We start from the raw sequence: 17433 nt of genomic DNA, 5'->3' as shown, positions 1-17433 counted from the left end.
TCAGCTCGTCGAGAAAATGCGATTTAAGCAATAAAATTAAAAATGCACCTAAAACCTAAACCAAACGTTGCAGGTGCTTATTTCTTCGTGCGCAGTGCTCAACGCGGCACTCCCTAGCTGCAAGGAGCACTTTTTACTGTGCGCACCCAACCAGAGTGACGGGAGGAGCACATTTCAGAAAACGTGCTCAGCTCGTCGAGAAAATGCGATTTAAGCAATAAAATTAAAAATGCACCTAAAACCTAAACCAAACGTTGCAGGTGCTTATTTCTTCATGTGCAGTGGTCAACGCGGCACTCTCTAGCTGCCAAGAGCACTTTTTACTGCGCGCACCCAACCAGAGTGACGGGAGGAGCACATTTCAGAAAACGTGCTCAGGTCGTCGAGAAAATGCGATTTAAGCAATAAAATTAAAAATGCACCTAAAACCTAAACCAAACGTTGCAGGTGCTTATTTCTTCGTGCGCAGTGCTCAACGCGGCACTCCCTAGCTGCCAGGAGCACTTTTTACTGTGCGCACCCAACCAGAGTGACGGGAGGAACACATTTCAGAAAACGTGCTCAGCTCGTCGAGAAAATGCGATTTAAGCAATAAAATTAAAAATGCACCTAAAACCTAAACCAAACGTTGCAGGTGCTTATTTCTTCATGCGCAGTGGTCAACACGGCACTCTCTAGCTGCCAAGAGCACTTTTTACTGTGCGCACCCAACCAGAGCGACGGGAGGAGCACATTTCAGAAAACGTGCTCAGCTCGTCGAGAAAATGCGATTTAAGCAATAAAATTAAAAATGCACCTAAAACCTAAACCAAACGTTGCAGGTGCTTATTTCTCCATGTGCAGTGGTCAACGCGGCACTCTCTAGCTGCCAGGAGCACTTTTTACTATGCGCGCACAACCAGAGCGACGGGAGGAGCACATTTCAGAAAACGTGCTCAGCTCGTCGAGAAAATGCGATTTAAGCAATAAAATTAAAAATGCACCTAAAACCTAAACCAAACGTTGCAGGTGCTTATTTCTTCATGCGCAGTGGTCAACGCGGCACTCTCTAGCTGCCAAGAGCACTTTCTACTGTGCGCACCCAACCAGAGTGACGGGAGGAGCACATTTCAGAAAACGTGCTCAGCTCGTCGAGAAAATGCGATTTAAGCAATAAGATTAAAAATGCACCTAAAACCTAAACAAAACGTTGCAGGTGCTTATTTCTTCATGCGCAGTGGTCAACGCGGCACTCTCTAGCTGCCAGGAGCACTTTTTACCACGCGCACCCAACCAGAGCGACGGGAGGAGCACATTTCAGAAAACGTGCTCAACTCGTCGAGAGAATGCGATTTAAGCAATAAAATAAAAAATGCACCTAAAACCTAAACCAAACGTTACAGGTGCTTATTTCTTCGTGCGCAGTGGTCAACGCGGCACTCCCTAGCTGCCAGGAGCTCTTTTTACTGTGCGCACCCAACCAGAGCGACGGGAGGAGCACATTTCAGAAAACGTGCTCAGCTCGTCGAGAAAATGCGATTTAAGCAATAAAATTAAAAATGCACCTAAAACCTAAACCAAACGTTGCAGGTGCTTATTTCTTCATGCGCAGTGGTCAACGCGGCACTCTCTAGCTGCCAGGAGCACTTTTTACTACGCGCACCCAACCAGAGCGACGGGAGGAGCACATTTCAGAAAACGTGCTCAGCTCGTCGAGAGAATGCGATTTAAGCAATAAAATAAAAAATGCACCTAAAACCTAAACCAAACGTTGCAGGTGCTTATTTCTTCGTGCGCAGTGGTCAACGCGGCACTCCCTAGCTGCCAGGAGCTCTTTTTACTTTGTGCACCCAACCAGAGCGACGGGAGGAGCACATTTCAGAAAACGTGCTCAGCTCGTCGAGAGAATGCGATTTAAGCAATAAAATAAAAAATGCACCTAAAACCTAAACCAAACGTTGCAGGTGCTTATTTCTTCGTGCGCAGTGGTCAACGCGGAACTCCCTAGCTGCCAGGAGCTCTTTTTACTGTGCGCACCCAACCAGAGCGACGGGAGGAGCACATTTCAGAAGACGTGCTCAGCTCGTCGAGAAAATGTGAGTTAAGCAATAAAATTAAAAATGCACCTAAAACCTAAACCAAACGTTGCAGGTGCTTATTTCTTCGTGCGCAGTGCTCAACGCGGCACTCCCTAGCTGCCAGGAGCACTTTTTACTGTGCGCACCCAACCAGAGTGACGGGAGGAGCACATTTCAGAAAACGTGCTCAGCTCGTCGAGAAAATGCGATTTAAGCAATAAAATTAAAAATGCACCTAAAACCTAAACTAAACGTTGCAGGTGCTTATTTCTTCATGCGCAGTGGTCAACGCGGCACTCTCTAGCTGCCAAGAGCACTTTTTACTGTGCGCACCCAACCAGAGTGACGGGAGGAGCACATTTCAGAAAACGTGCTCAGCTCGTCGAGAAAATGCGATTTAAGCAATAAAATTAAAAATGCACCTAAAACCTAAACCAAACGTTGCAGGTGCTTATTTCTTCATGCGCAGTGGTCAACGCGGCACTCTCTAGCTGCCAAGAGCACTTTTTACTGTGCGCACCCAACCAGAGTGACGGGAGGAGCACATTTCAGAAAACGTGCTCAGCTCGTCGAGGAAATGCAATTTAAGCAATAAGATTAAAAATGCACCTAAAACCTAAACCAAACGTTGCAGGTGCTTATTTCTTCATGCGCAGTGGTCAACGCGGCACTCTCTAGCTGCCAGGAGCACTTTTTACTGTGCGCACCCAACCAGAGTGACAGGAGGAGCACATTTCAGAAAACGTGCTCAGCTCGTCGAGAAAATGCGATTTAAGCAATAAAATTAAAAATGCACCTAAAACCTAAACCAAACGTTGCAGGTGCTTATTTCTTCGTGCGCAGTGCTCAACGCGGCACTCCCTAGCTGCCAGGAGCACTTTTTACTGTGCGCACCCAACCAGAGTGACGGGAGGAGCACATTTCAGAAAACGTGCTCAGCTCGTCGAGAAAATGCGATTTAAGCAATAAAATTAAAAATGCACCTAAAACCTAAACCAAACGTTGCAGGTGCCTATTTCTTCATGCGCAGTGGTCAACACGGCACTCTCTAGCTACCAAGAGCACTTTTTACTGTGCGCACCCAACCAGAGCGACGGGAGGAGCACATTTCAGAAAACGTGCTCAGCTCGTCGAGAAAATGCGATTTAAGCAATAAAATTAAAAATGCACCTAAAACCTAAACCAAACGTTGCAGGTGCTTATTTCTCCATGTGCAGTGGTCAACGCGGCACTCTCTAGCTGCCAGGAGCACTTTTTACTATGCGCGCACAACCAGAGCGACGGGAGGAGCACATTTCAGAAAACGTGCTCAGCTCGTCGAGAAAATGCGATTTAAGCAATAAAATTAAAAATGCACCTAAAACCTAAACCAAACGTTGCAGGTGCTTATTTCTTCATTCGCAGTGGTCAACGCGGCACTCTCTAGCTGCCAAGAGCACTTTCTACTGTGCGCACCCAACCAGAGTGACGGGAGGAGCACATTTCAGAAAACGTGCTCAGCTCGTCGAGAAAATGCGATTTAAGCAATAAGTTTAAAAATGCACCTAAAACCTAAACCAAACGTTGCAGGTGCTTATTTCTTCATGCGCAGTGGTCAACGCGGCACTCTAGCTGCCAGGAGCACTTTTTACTGTGCGCACCCAACCAGAGCGACGGGAGGAGCACATTTCAGAAAACGTGCTCAGCTCGTCGAGAAAATGCGATTTAAGCAATAAAATTAAAGATGCACCTAAAACCTAAACCAAACGTTGCAGGTGCTTATTTCTTCATGCGCAGTGGTCAACGCGGCACTCTCTAGCTGCCAAGAGCACTTTTTACTGTGCGCACCCAACCAGAGTGACGGGAGGAGCACATTTCAGAAAACGTGCTCAGCTCGTCGAGAAAATGTGATTTAAGCAATAAGATTAAAAATGCACCTAAAACCTAAACCAAACGTTGCAGGTGCTTATTTCTTCATGCGCAGTGGTCAACGCGGCACTCTCTAGCTGCCAGGAGCACTTTTTACCACGCGCACCCAACCAGAGCGACGGGAGGAGCACATTTCAGAAAACGTGCTCAGCTCGTCGAGAGAATGCGATTTAAGCAATAAAATAAAAAATGCACCTAAAACCTAAACCAAACGTTGCAGGTGCTTATTTCTTCGTGCGCAGTGGTCAACGCGGCACTCCCTAGCTACCAGGAGCTCTTTTTACTGTGTGCACCCAACCAGAGCGACGGGAGGAGCACATTTCAGAAAACGTGCTCAGCTCGTCGAGAAAATGCGATTTAAGCAATAAAATTAAAAATGCACCTAAAACCTAAACCAAACGTTGCAGGTGCTTATTTCTTTGTGCGCAGTGGTCAACGCGGCACTCTCTAGCTGCCAAGAGCACTTTTTACTATGCGCACCCAACCAGAGTGACGGGAGGAGCACATTTCAGAAAACGTGCTCAGCTCGTCGAGAAAATGCGATTTAAGCAATAAAATTAAAAATGCACCTAAAACCTAAACCAAACGTTGCAGGTGCTTATTTCTTCATGCGCAGTGGTCAACGCGGCACTCTCTAGCTGCCAGGAGCACTTTTTACTACGCGCACCCAACCAGAGCGACGGGAGGAGCACATTTCAGAAAACGTGCTCAGCTCGTCGAGAGAATGCGATTTAAGCAATAAAATAAAAAATGCACCTAAAACCTAAACCAAACGTTGCAGGTGCTTATTTCTTCGTGCGCAGTGGTCAACGCGGCACTCCCTAGCTGCCAGGAGCTCTTTTTACTGTGTGCACCCAACCAGAGCGACGGGAGGAGCACATTTCAGAAAACGTGCTCAGCTCGTCGAGAGAATGCGATTTAAGCAATAAAATGAAAAATGCACCTAAAACCTAAACCAAACGTTGCAGGTGCTTATTTCTTCGTGCGCAGTGCTCAACGCAGCACTCCCTAGCTGCCAGGAGCACTTTTTACTGTGCGCACCCAACCAGAGTGACGGGAGGAGCACATTTCAGAAAACGTGCTCAGCTCGTCGAGAAAATGCCATTTAAGCAATAAAATTAAAAATGCACCTAAAACCTAAACCAAACGTTGCAGGTGCTTATTTCTTCATGCGCAGTGGTCAACGCGGCACTCTCTAGCTGCCAGGAGCACTTTTTACTATGCGCGCCCAACCAGAGCGACGGGAGGAGCACACTTCAGAAAACGTGCTCAGCTCGTCGAGAAAATGCGATTTAAGCAATAAAATTAAAAATGCACCTAAAACCTAAACCAAACGTTGCAGGTGCTTATTTCTTCATGCGCAGTGGTCAACGCGGCACTCCCTAGCTGCCAGGAGTACTTTTTACTGTGCGCACCCAACCAGAGTGACGGGAGGAGCACATTTCAGAAAACGTGCTCAGCTCGTCGAGAAAATGCGATTTAAGCAATAAAATTAAAAATGCACCTAAAACCTAAACCAAACGTTGCAGGTGCTTATTTCTTCGTGCGCAGTGGTCAACGCAGCACTCCCTAGCTGCCAGGAGCTCTTTTTACTGTGCGCACCCAACCAGAGCGACGGGAGGAGCACATTTCAATAAACGTGCTCAGCTCGTCGAGAAAATGCGATTTAAGCAATAAGATTAAAAATGCACCTAAAACCTAAACCAAACGTTGCAGGTGCTTATTTCTTCATGCGCAGTGGTCAACGCGGCACTCTCTAGCTGCCAGGAGCACTTTTTACTACGCGCACCCAACCAGAGCGACGGGAGGAGCACATTTCAGAAAACGTGCTCAGCTCGTCGAGAGAATGCGATTTAAGCAATAAAATAAAAAATGCACCTAAAACCTAAACCAAACGTTGCAGGTGCTTATTTCTTCGTGCGCAGTGGTCAACGCGGCACTCCCTAGCTGCCAGGAGCTCTTTTTACTGTGTGCACCCAACCAGAGCGACGGGAGGAGCACATTTCAGAAAACGTGCTCAGCTCGTCGAGAAAATGCGATTTAAGCAATAAAATTAAAAATGCACCTAAAACCTAAACCAAACGTTGCAGGTGCTTATTTCTCCATGTGCAGTGGTCAACGCGGCACTCTCTAGCTGCAGGGAGCACTTTTTACTATGCGCGCCCAACCAGAGCGACGGGAGGAGCACATTTCAGAAAACGTGCTCAGCTCGTCGAGAAAATGCGATTTAAGCAATAAGATTAAAAATGCACCTAAAACCTAAACCAAACGTTGCAGGTGCTTATTTCTTCGTGCGCAGTGGTCAACGCGGAACTCCCTAGCTGCCAGGAGCTCTTTTTACTGTGCGCACCCAACCAGAGCGACGGGAGGAGCACATTTCAGAAAACGTGCTCAGCTCGTCGAGAAAATGCAATTTAAGCAATAAAATTAAAAATGCACCTAAAACCTAAACCAAACGTTGCAGGTGCTTATTTCTTCGTGCGCAGTGGTAAACGCGGCACTCCCTAGCTGCCAGGAGCTCTTTTTACTGTGCGCACCCAACAAGAGCGACGGGAGGAGCACATTTCAGAAAACGTGCTCAGCTTGTCGAGAAAATGCGATTTAAGCAATAAAATTAAAAATGCACCTAAAACCTAAACCAAACGTTGCAGGTGCTTATTTCTTCATGCGCAGTGGTCAACGCGGCACTCTCTAGCTGCCAGGAGCACTTTCTACTATGCGCGCCCAACCAGAGCGAAGGGAGGAGCACATTTCAGAAAACGTGCTCAGCTCGTCGAGAAAATGCGATTTAAGCAATAAAATTAAAAATGCACCTAAAACCTAAACCAAACGTTGCAGGTGCTTATTTCTTCATGTGCAGTGGTCAACGCGGCACTCCCGAGCTGCCAAGAGCACTTTTTACTGTGCGCACCCAACCAGAGCGACGGGAGGAGCACATTTCAGAAAACGTGCTCAGCTCGTCGAGAGAATGCGATTTAAGCAATAAAATTAAAAATGCACCTAAAACCTAAACCAAACGTTGCAGGTGCTTATTTCTTCGTGCGCAGTGGTCAACGCGGAACTCCCTAGCTGCCAGGAGCTATTTTTACTGTGCGCACCCAACCAGAGCGACGGGAGGAGCACATTTCAGAAAACGTGCTCAGCTCGTCGAGAAAATGCGATTTAAGCAATAAAATTAAAAATGCACCTAAAACCTAAACCAAACGTTGCAGGTGCTTATTTCTTCATGCGCAGTGGTCAACGCGGCACTCTCTAGCTGCCAAGAGCACTTTTTACTATGCGCACCCAACCAGAGTGACGGGAGGAGCACATTTCAGAAAACGTGCTCAGCTCGTCGAGAACATGCGATTTAAGCAATAAGATCAAAAATGCACCTAAAACCTAAACCAAACGTTGCAGGTGCTTATTTCTTCATGCGCAGTGGTCAACGCGGCACTCTCTAGCTGCCAAGAGCACTTTTTACTGTGCGCACCCAACCAGAGTGACGGGAGGAGCACATTTCAGAAAACGTGCTCAGCTCGTCGAGAAAATGCGATTTAAGCAATAAAATTAAAAATGCACCTAAAACCTAAACCAAACGTTGCAGGTGCTTATTTCTTTGTGCGCAGTGCTCAACGCGGCACTCCCTAGCTGCCAGGAGCACTTTTTACTGTGCGCACCCAACCAGAGTGACGGGAGGAGCACATTTCAGAAAACGTGCTCAGCTCGTCGAGAGAATGCGATTTAAGCAATAAAATTAAAAATGCACCTAAAACCTAAACCAAACGTTGCAGGTGCTTATTTCTTCGTGCGCAGTGGTCAACGCGGAACTCCCTAGCTGCCAGGAGCTATTTTTACTGTGCGCACCCAACCAGAGCGACGGGAGGAGCACATTTCAGAAAACGTGCTCAGCTCGTCGAGAAAATGCGATTTAAGCAATAAAATTAAAAATGCACCTAAAACCTAAACCAAACGTTGCAGGTGCTTATTTCTTCATGCGCAGTGGTCAACGCGGCACTCTCTAGCTGCCAAGAGCACTTTTTACTGTGCGCACCCAACCAGAGTGACGGGAGGAGCACATTTCAGAAAACGTGCTCAGCTCGTCGAGAACATGCGATTTAAGCAATAAGATCAAAAATGCACCTAAAACCTAAACCAAACGTTGCAGGTGCTTATTTCTTCATGCGCAGTGGTCAACGCGGCACTCTCTAGCTGCCAAGAGCACTTTTTACTGTGCGCACCCAACCAGAGTGACGGGAGGAGCACATTTCAGAAAACGTGCTCAGCTCGTCGAGAAAATGCGATTTAAGCAATAAAATTAAAAATGCACCTAAAACCTAAACCAAACGTTGCAGGTGCTTATTTCTTTGTGCGCAGTGCTCAACGCGGCACTCCCTAGCTGCCAGGAGCACTTTTTACTGTGCGCACCCAACCAGAGTGACGGGAGGAGCACATTTCAGAAAACGTGCTCAGCTCGTCGAGAAAATGCGATTTAAGCAATAAAATTAAAAATGCACCTAAAACCTAAACCAAACGTTGCAGGTGCTTATTTCTTCATGCGCAGTGGTCAACGCGGCACTCTCTAGCTGCCAGGAGCTCTTTTTACTGTGCGCACCCAACCAGAGCGACGGGAGGAGCACATTTCAGAAAACGTGCTCAGCTTGTCGAGAAAATGCGATTTAAGCAATAAAATTAAAAATGCACCTAAAACCTAAACCAAACGTTGCAGGTGCTTATTTCTTCTTGCGCAGTGGTCAACGCGGCACTCTCTAGCTGCCAGGAGCACTTTTTACTATGCGCGCCCAACCAGAGCAACGGGAGGAGCACATTTCAGAAAACGTGCTCAGCTCGTCGAGAAAATGCGATTTAAGCAATAAAATTAAAAACGCACCTAAAACCTAAACCAAACGTTGCAGGTTCTTATTTCTTCATGCGCAGTGGTCAACGCGGCACTCTCTAGCTGCCAGGAGCACTTTTTACTACGCGCACCAGACCAGAGCGACGGGAGGAGCACATTTCAGAAAACGTGCTCAGCTCGTCGAGAGAATGCGATTTAAGCAATAAAATTAAAAATGCACCTAAAACCTAAACCAAACGTTGCAGGTGCTTATTTCTTCGTGCGCAGTGGTCAACGCGGCACTCCCTAGCTGCCAGGAGCTCTTTTTACTGTGCGCACCCAACCAGAGCGACGGGAGGAGCACATTTCAGAAAACGTGCTCAGCTCGTCGAGAAAATGCGATTTAAGCAATAAGATTAAAAATGCACCTAAAACCTAAACCAAACGTTGCAGGTGCTTATTTCTTCATGCGCAGTGGTCAACGCGGCACTCTCTAGCTGCCAGGAGCACTTTTTACTACGCGCACCCAACCAGAGCGACGGGAGGAGCACATTTCAGAAAACGTGCTCAGCTCGTCGAGAGAATGCGATTTAAGCAATAAAATAAAAAATGCACCTAAAACCTAAACCAAACGTTGCAGGTGCTTATTTCTTCGTGCGCAGTGGTCAACGCGGCACTCCCTAGCTGCCAGAGCTCTTTTTACTGTGTGCACCGAACCAGAGCGACGGGAGGAGCACATTTCAGAAAACGTGCTCAGCTCGTCGAGAGAATGCGATTTAAGCAATAAAATAAAAAATGCACCTAAAACCTAAACCAAACGTTGCAGGTGCTTATTTATTCGTGCGCAATGGTCAACGCGGAACTCCCTAGCTGCCAGGAGCTCTTTTTACTGTGCGCACCCAACCAGAGCGACGGGAGGAGCCCATTTCAGAAAACGTGCTCAGCTCGTCGAGAAAATGCGATTTAAGCAATAAAATTAAAAATGCACCTAAAACCTAAACCAAACGTTGCAGGTGCTTATTTCTTCGTGCGCAGTGCTCAACGCAGCACTCCCTAGCTGCCAGGAGCACTTTTTACTGTGCGCACCCAACCAGAGTGACGGGAGGAGCACATTTCAGAAAACGTGCTCAGCTCGTCGAGAAAATGCGATTTAAGCAATAAAATTAAAAATGCATCTAAAACCTAAACCAAACGTTGCAGGTGCTTATTTCTTCATGCGCAGTGGTCAACGCGGCACTCTCTAGCTGCCAAGAGCACTTTTTACTGTGCGCACCCAACCAGAGTGACGGGAGGAGCACATTTCAGAAAACGTGCTCAGCTCGTCGAGAAAATGCGATTTAAGCAATAAAATTAAAAATGCACCTAAAACCTAAACCAAACGTTGCAGGTGCTTATTTCTTCGTGCGCAGTGCTCAACGCGGCACTCCCTAGCTGCCAGGAGCACTTTTTACTGTGCGCACCCAACCAGAGTGACGGGAGGAGCACATTTCAGAAAACGTGCTCAGCTCGTCGAGAAAATGCGATTTAAGCAATAAAATTAAAAATGCACCTAAAACCTAAACCAAACGTTGCAGGTGCTTATTTCTTCATGCGCAGTGGTCAACACGGCACTCTCTAGCTGCCAAGAGCACTTTTTACTGTGCGCACCCAACCAGAGCGACGGGAGGAGCACATTTCAGAAAACGTGCTCAGCTCGTCGAGAGAATGCGTTTTAAGCAATAAAATTAAAAATGCAGCTAAAACCTAAACCAAACGTTGCAGGTGCTTATTTCTTCGTGCGTAGTGCTCAACGCGGCACTCCCTAGCTGCCAGGAGCACTTTTTACTGTGCGCACCCAACCAGAGTGACGGGAGGAGCACATTTCAGAAAACGTGCTCAGCTCGTCGAGAAAATGGGATTTAAGCAATAAAATTAAAAATGCACCTAAAACCTAAACCAAACGTTGCAGGTGCTTATTTCTTCATGCGCAGTGGTCAACGCGGCACTCTCTAGCTGCCAAGAGCACTTTTTACTGTGCGCACCCAACCAGAGTGACGGGAGGAGCACATGTCAGAAAACGTGCTCAGCTCGTCGAGAAAATGTGATTTAAGCAATAAGATTAAAAATGCACCTAAAACCTAAACCAAACGTTGCAGGTGCGAATTTCTTCATGCGCAGTGGTCAACGCGGCACTCTCTAGCTGCCAGGAGCACTTTTTACCACGCGCACCCAACCAGAGCGACGAGAGGAGCACATTTCAGAAAACGTGCTCAGCTCGTCGAGAGAATGCGATTTAAGCAATAAAATTTAAAATGCACCTAAAACCTAAACCAAACGTTGCAGGTGCTTATTTCTTCGTGCGCAGTGGTCAACGCGGAACTCCCTAGCTGCCAGGAGCTATTTTTACTGTGCGCACCCAACCAGAGCGACGGGAGGAGCACATTTCAGAAAACGTGCTCAGCTCGTCGAGAAAATGCGATTTAAGCAATAAAATAAAAAATGCACCTAAAACCTAAACCAAACGTTGCAGGTGCTTATTTCTTCGTGCGCAGTGCTCAACGCGGCACTCCCTAGCTGCCAGGAGCACTTTTTACTGTGCGCACCCAACCAGAGTGACGGGAGGAGCACATTTCAGAAAAAGTGCTCAGCTCGTCGAGAAAATGCGATTTAAGCAATAAAATTAAAAATGCACCTAAAACCTAAACCAAACGTTGCAGGTGCTTATTTCTTCGTGCGCAGTGCTCAACGCGGCACTCCCTAGCTGCAAGGAGCACTTTTTACTGTGCGCACCCAACCAGAGTGACGGGAGGAGCACATTTCAGAAAACGTGCTCAGCTCGTCGAGAAAATGCGATTTAAGCAATAAAATTAAAAATGCACCTAAAACCTAAACCAAACGTTGCAGGTGCTTATTTCTTCATGTGCAGTGGTCAACGCGGCACTCTCTAGCTGCCAAGAGCACTTTTTACTGCGCGCACCCAACCAGAGTGACGGGAGGAGCACATTTCAGAAAACGTGCTCAGGTCGTCGAGAAAATGCGATTTAAGCAATAAAATTAAAAATGCACCTAAAACCTAAACCAAACGTTGCAGGTGCTTATTTCTTCGTGCGCAGTGCTCAACGCGGCACTCCCTAGCTGCCAGGAGCACTTTTTACTGTGCGCACCCAACCAGAGTGACGGGAGGAACACATTTCAGAAAACGTGCTCAGCTCGTCGAGAAAATGCGATTTAAGCAATAAAATTAAAAATGCACCTAAAACCTAAACCAAACGTTGCAGGTGCTTATTTCTTCATGCGCAGTGGTCAACACGGCACTCTCTAGCTGCCAAGAGCACTTTTTACTGTGCGCACCCAACCAGAGCGACGGGAGGAGCACATTTCAGAAAACGTGCTCAGCTCGTCGAGAAAATGCGATTTAAGCAATAAAATTAAAAATGCACCTAAAACCTAAACCAAACGTTGCAGGTGCTTATTTCTCCATGTGCAGTGGTCAACGCGGCACTCTCTAGCTGCCAGGAGCACTTTTTACTATGCGCGCACAACCAGAGCGACGGGAGGAGCACATTTCAGAAAACGTGCTCAGCTCGTCGAGAAAATGCGATTTAAGCAATAAAATTAAAAATGCACCTAAAACCTAAACCAAACGTTGCAGGTGCTTATTTCTTCATGCGCAGTGGTCAACGCGGCACTCTCTAGCTGCCAAGAGCACTTTCTACTGTGCGCACCCAACCAGAGTGACGGGAGGAGCACATTTCAGAAAACGTGCTCAGCTCGTCGAGAAAATGCGATTTAAGCAATAAGATTAAAAATGCACCTAAAACCTAAACAAAACGTTGCAGGTGCTTATTTCTTCATGCGCAGTGGTCAACGCGGCACTCTCTAGCTGCCAGGAGCACTTTTTACCACGCGCACCCAACCAGAGCGACGGGAGGAGCACATTTCAGAAAACGTGCTCAACTCGTCGAGAGAATGCGATTTAAGCAATAAAATAAAAAATGCACCTAAAACCTAAACCAAACGTTACAGGTGCTTATTTCTTCGTGCGCAGTGGTCAACGCGGCACTCCCTAGCTGCCAGGAGCTCTTTTTACTGTGCGCACCCAACCAGAGCGACGGGAGGAGCACATTTCAGAAAACGTGCTCAGCTCGTCGAGAAAATGCGATTTAAGCAATAAAATTAAAAATGCACCTAAAACCTAAACCAAACGTTGCAGGTGCTTATTTCTTCATGCGCAGTGGTCAACGCGGCACTCTCTAGCTGCCAGGAGCACTTTTTACTACGCGCACCCAACCAGAGCGACGGGAGGAGCACATTTCAGAAAACGTGCTCAGCTCGTCGAGAGAATGCGATTTAAGCAATAAAATAAAAAATGCACCTAAAACCTAAACCAAACGTTGCAGGTGCTTATTTCTTCGTGCGCAGTGGTCAACGCGGCACTCCCTAGCTGCCAGGAGCTCTTTTTACTTTGTGCACCCAACCAGAGCGACGGGAGGAGCACATTTCAGAAAACGTGCTCAGCTCGTCGAGAGAATGCGATTTAAGCAATAAAATAAAAAATGCACCTAAAACCTAAACCAAACGTTGCAGGTGCTTATTTCTTCGTGCGCAGTGGTCAACGCGGAACTCCCTAGCTGCCAGGAGCTCTTTTTACTGTGCGCACCCAACCAGAGCGACGGGAGGAGCACATTTCAGAAGACGTGCTCAGCTCGTCGAGAAAATGTGAGTTAAGCAATAAAATTAAAAATGCACCTAAAACCTAAACCAAACGTTGCAGGTGCTTATTTCTTCGTGCGCAGTGCTCAACGCGGCACTCCCTAGCTGCCAGGAGCACTTTTTACTGTGCGCACCAAACCAGAGTGACGGGAGGAGCACATTTCAGAAAACGTGCTCAGCTCGTCGAGAAAATGCGATTTAAGCAATAAAATTAAAAATGCACCTAAAACCTAAACTAAACGTTGCAGGTGCTTATTTCTTCATGCGCAGTGGTCAACGCGGCACTCTCTAGCTGCCAAGAGCACTTTTTACTGTGCGCACCCAACCAGAGTGACGGGAGGAGCACATTTCAGAAAACGTGCTCAGCTCGTCGAGAAAATGCGATTTAAGCAATAAAATTAAAAATGCACCTAAAACCTAAACCAAACGTTGCAGGTGCTTATTTCTTCATGCGCAGTGGTCAACGCGGCACTCTCTAGCTGCCAAGAGCACTTTTTACTGTGCGCACCCAACCAGAGTGACGGGAGGAGCACATTTCAGAAAACGTGCTCAGCTCGTCGAGGAAATGCAATTTAAGCAATAAGATTAAAAATGCACCTAAAACCTAAACCAAACGTTGCAGGTGCTTATTTCTTCATGCGCAGTGGTCAACGCGGCACTCTCTAGCTGCCAGGAGCACTTTTTACTGTGCGCACCCAACCAGAGTGACAGGAGGAGCACATTTCAGAAAACGTGCTCAGCTCGTCGAGAAAATGCGATTTAAGCAATAAAATTAAAAATGCACCTAAAACCTAAACCAAACGTTGCAGGTGCTTATTTCTTCGTGCGCAGTGCTCAACGCGGCACTCCCTAGCTGCCAGGAGCACTTTTTACTGTGCGCACCCAACCAGAGTGACGGGAGGAGCACATTTCAGAAAACGTGCTCAGCTCGTCGAGAAAATGCGATTTAAGCAATAAAATTAAAAATGCACCTAAAACCTAAACCAAACGTTGCAGGTGCCTATTTCTTCATGCGCAGTGGTCAACACGGCACTCTCTAGCTACCAAGAGCACTTTTTACTGTGCGCACCCAACCAGAGCGACGGGAGGAGCACATTTCAGAAAACGTGCTCAGCTCGTCGAGAAAATGCGATTTAAGCAATAAAATTAAAAATGCACCTAAAACCTAAACCAAACGTTGCAGGTGCTTATTTCTCCATGTGCAGTGGTCAACGCGGCACTCTCTAGCTGCCAGGAGCACTTTTTACTATGCGCGCACAACCAGAGCGACGGGAGGAGCACATTTCAGAAAACGTGCTCAGCTCGTCGAGAAAATGCGATTTAAGCAATAAAATTAAAAATGCACCTAAAACCTAAACCAAACGTTGCAGGTGCTTATTTCTTCATTCGCAGTGGTCAACGCGGCACTCTCTAGCTGCCAAGAGCACTTTCTACTGTGCGCACCCAACCAGAGTGACGGGAGGAGCACATTTCAGAAAACGTGCTCAGCTCGTCGAGAAAATGCGATTTAAGCAATAAGTTTAAAAATGCACCTAAAACCTAAACCAAACGTTGCAGGTGCTTATTTCTTCATGCGCAGTGGTCAACGCGGCACTCTAGCTGCCAGGAGCACTTTTTACTGTGCGCACCCAACCAGAGCGACGGGAGGAGCACATTTCAGAAAACGTGCTCAGCTCGTCGAGAAAATGCGATTTAAGCAATAAAATTAAAGATGCACCTAAAACCTAAACCAAACGTTGCAGGTGCTTATTTCTTCATGCGCAGTGGTCAACGCGGCACTCTCTAGCTGCCAAGAGCACTTTTTACTGTGCGCACCCAACCAGAGTGACGGGAGGAGCACATTTCAGAAAACGTGCTCAGCTCGTCGAGAAAATGTGATTTAAGCAATAAGATTAAAAATGCACCTAAAACCTAAACCAAACGTTGCAGGTGCTTATTTCTTCATGCGCAGTGGTCAACGCGGCACTCTCTAGCTGCCAGGAGCACTTTTTACCACGCGCACCCAACCAGAGCGACGGGAGGAGCACATTTCAGAAAACGTGCTCAGCTCGTCGAGAGAATGCGATTTAAGCAATAAAATAAAAAATGCACCTAAAACCTAAACCAAACGTTGCAGGTGCTTATTTCTTCGTGCGCAGTGGTCAACGCGGCACTCCCTAGCTACCAGGAGCTCTTTTTACTGTGTGCACCCAACCAGAGCGACGGGAGGAGCACATTTCAGAAAACGTGCTCAGCTCGTCGAGAAAATGCGATTTAAGCAATAAAATTAAAAATGCACCTAAAACCTAAACCAAACGTTGCAGGTGCTTATTTCTTTGTGCGCAGTGGTCAACGCGGCACTCTCTAGCTGCCAAGAGCACTTTTTACTATGCGCACCCAACCAGAGTGACGGGAGGAGCACATTTCAGAAAACGTGCTCAGCTCGTCGAGAAAATGCGATTTAAGCAATAAAATTAAAAATGCACCTAAAACCTAAACCAAACGTTGCAGGTGCTTATTTCTTCATGCGCAGTGGTCAACGCGGCACTCTCTAGCTGCCAGGAGCACTTTTTACTACGCGCACCCAACCAGAGCGACGGGAGGAGCACATTTCAGAAAACGTGCTCAGCTCGTCGAGAGAATGCGATTTAAGCAATAAAATTTAAAATGCACCTAAAACCTAAACCAAACGTTGCAGGTGCTTATTTCTTCGTGCGCAGTGGTAAACGCGGCATTCCCTAGCTGCCAGGAGCTCTTTTTACTGTGCGCACCCAACCAGAGCGACGGGAGGAGCACATTTCAGAAAACGTGCTCAGCTTGTCGAGAAAATGCGATTTAAGCAATAAAATTAAAAATGCACCTAAAACCTAAACCAAACGTTGCAGGTGCTTATTTCTTCGTGCGCAGTGGTCAACGCGGAACTCCCTAGCTGCCAGGAGCTCTTTTTACTGTGCACACCCAACCAGAGCGACGGGAGGAGCACATTTCAGAAAACGTGCTCAGCTCGTCGAGAAAATGCGATTTAAGCAATAAGATTAAAAATGCTCCTAAAACCTAAACCAAACGTTGCAGGTGCTTATTTCTTTATGCGCAGTGGTCAACGCGGCACTCTCTAGCTGCCAGGAGCACTTTTTACTACGCGCACCCAACCAGAGCGACGGGAGGAGCACATTTCAGAAAACGTGCTCAGCTCGTCGAGAACATGCGATTTAAGCAATAAGATTAAAAATGCACCTAAAACCTAAACCAAACGTTGCAGGTGCTTATTTCTTCATGCGCAGTGGTCAACGTGGCACTCTCTAGCTGCCAAGAGCACTTTTTACTGTGCGCACCCAACCAGAGTGACGGGAGGAGCACATTTCAGAAAACGTGCTCAGCTCGTCGAGAAAATGCGATTTAAGCAATAAAATTAAAAATGCACCAAAAACCTAAACCAAACGTTGCAGGTGCTTATTTCTTCATGCGCAGTGGTCAAAGTCAAAGTCAAAGTCAGCTTTATTGTCAATTTCTCCACATGCCAAAGACACACAAAGAAACCGAAATTTCGTTCCCCCCTATCCCACGGTGACAAGACATGGCTCACAACAGACAAACAGTAAACAAGTATAACAAAAGCGTGCTGAATAAATAATGAATAAATAACACAACAATAAATAAATAAATAATTAATTAAGAGGAGCGTAAAAACGCGTACAGCAGACATTCCCGAAAATAGCGCAACAGTGCCGCACGCTACGCAGAAGGGGGTAGCGAGTTCAGGGCCCTAACAGCCTGGAGAAAGAAGCTGTTGGCGAGTCTGGTGGTGCGGGAGCGCAGGCTCCTGTACCTCTTCCCAGAGGGCAGAAGGTCAAACAAGGAGTGAGCCGGGTGACTTACATCTCTGGCAATCGAGGTTGCCTTGCGGGCGAGATGGGAGGTGTAAATGTCCTTCAGGGAGGGAAGCGAAGCACCAATAATCTTACCAGCCGTATTCACTATGCG

Source organism: Syngnathus floridae, unplaced genomic scaffold, assembly GCF_059516105.1.
Source record: "Syngnathus floridae isolate MCC-2025c unplaced genomic scaffold, RoL_Sflo_1.0 HiC_scaffold_29, whole genome shotgun sequence".
Taxonomy (NCBI): Eukaryota; Metazoa; Chordata; class Actinopteri; order Syngnathiformes; family Syngnathidae; genus Syngnathus; species Syngnathus floridae.
Note: the sequence above shows the minus strand (reverse complement) of the source record.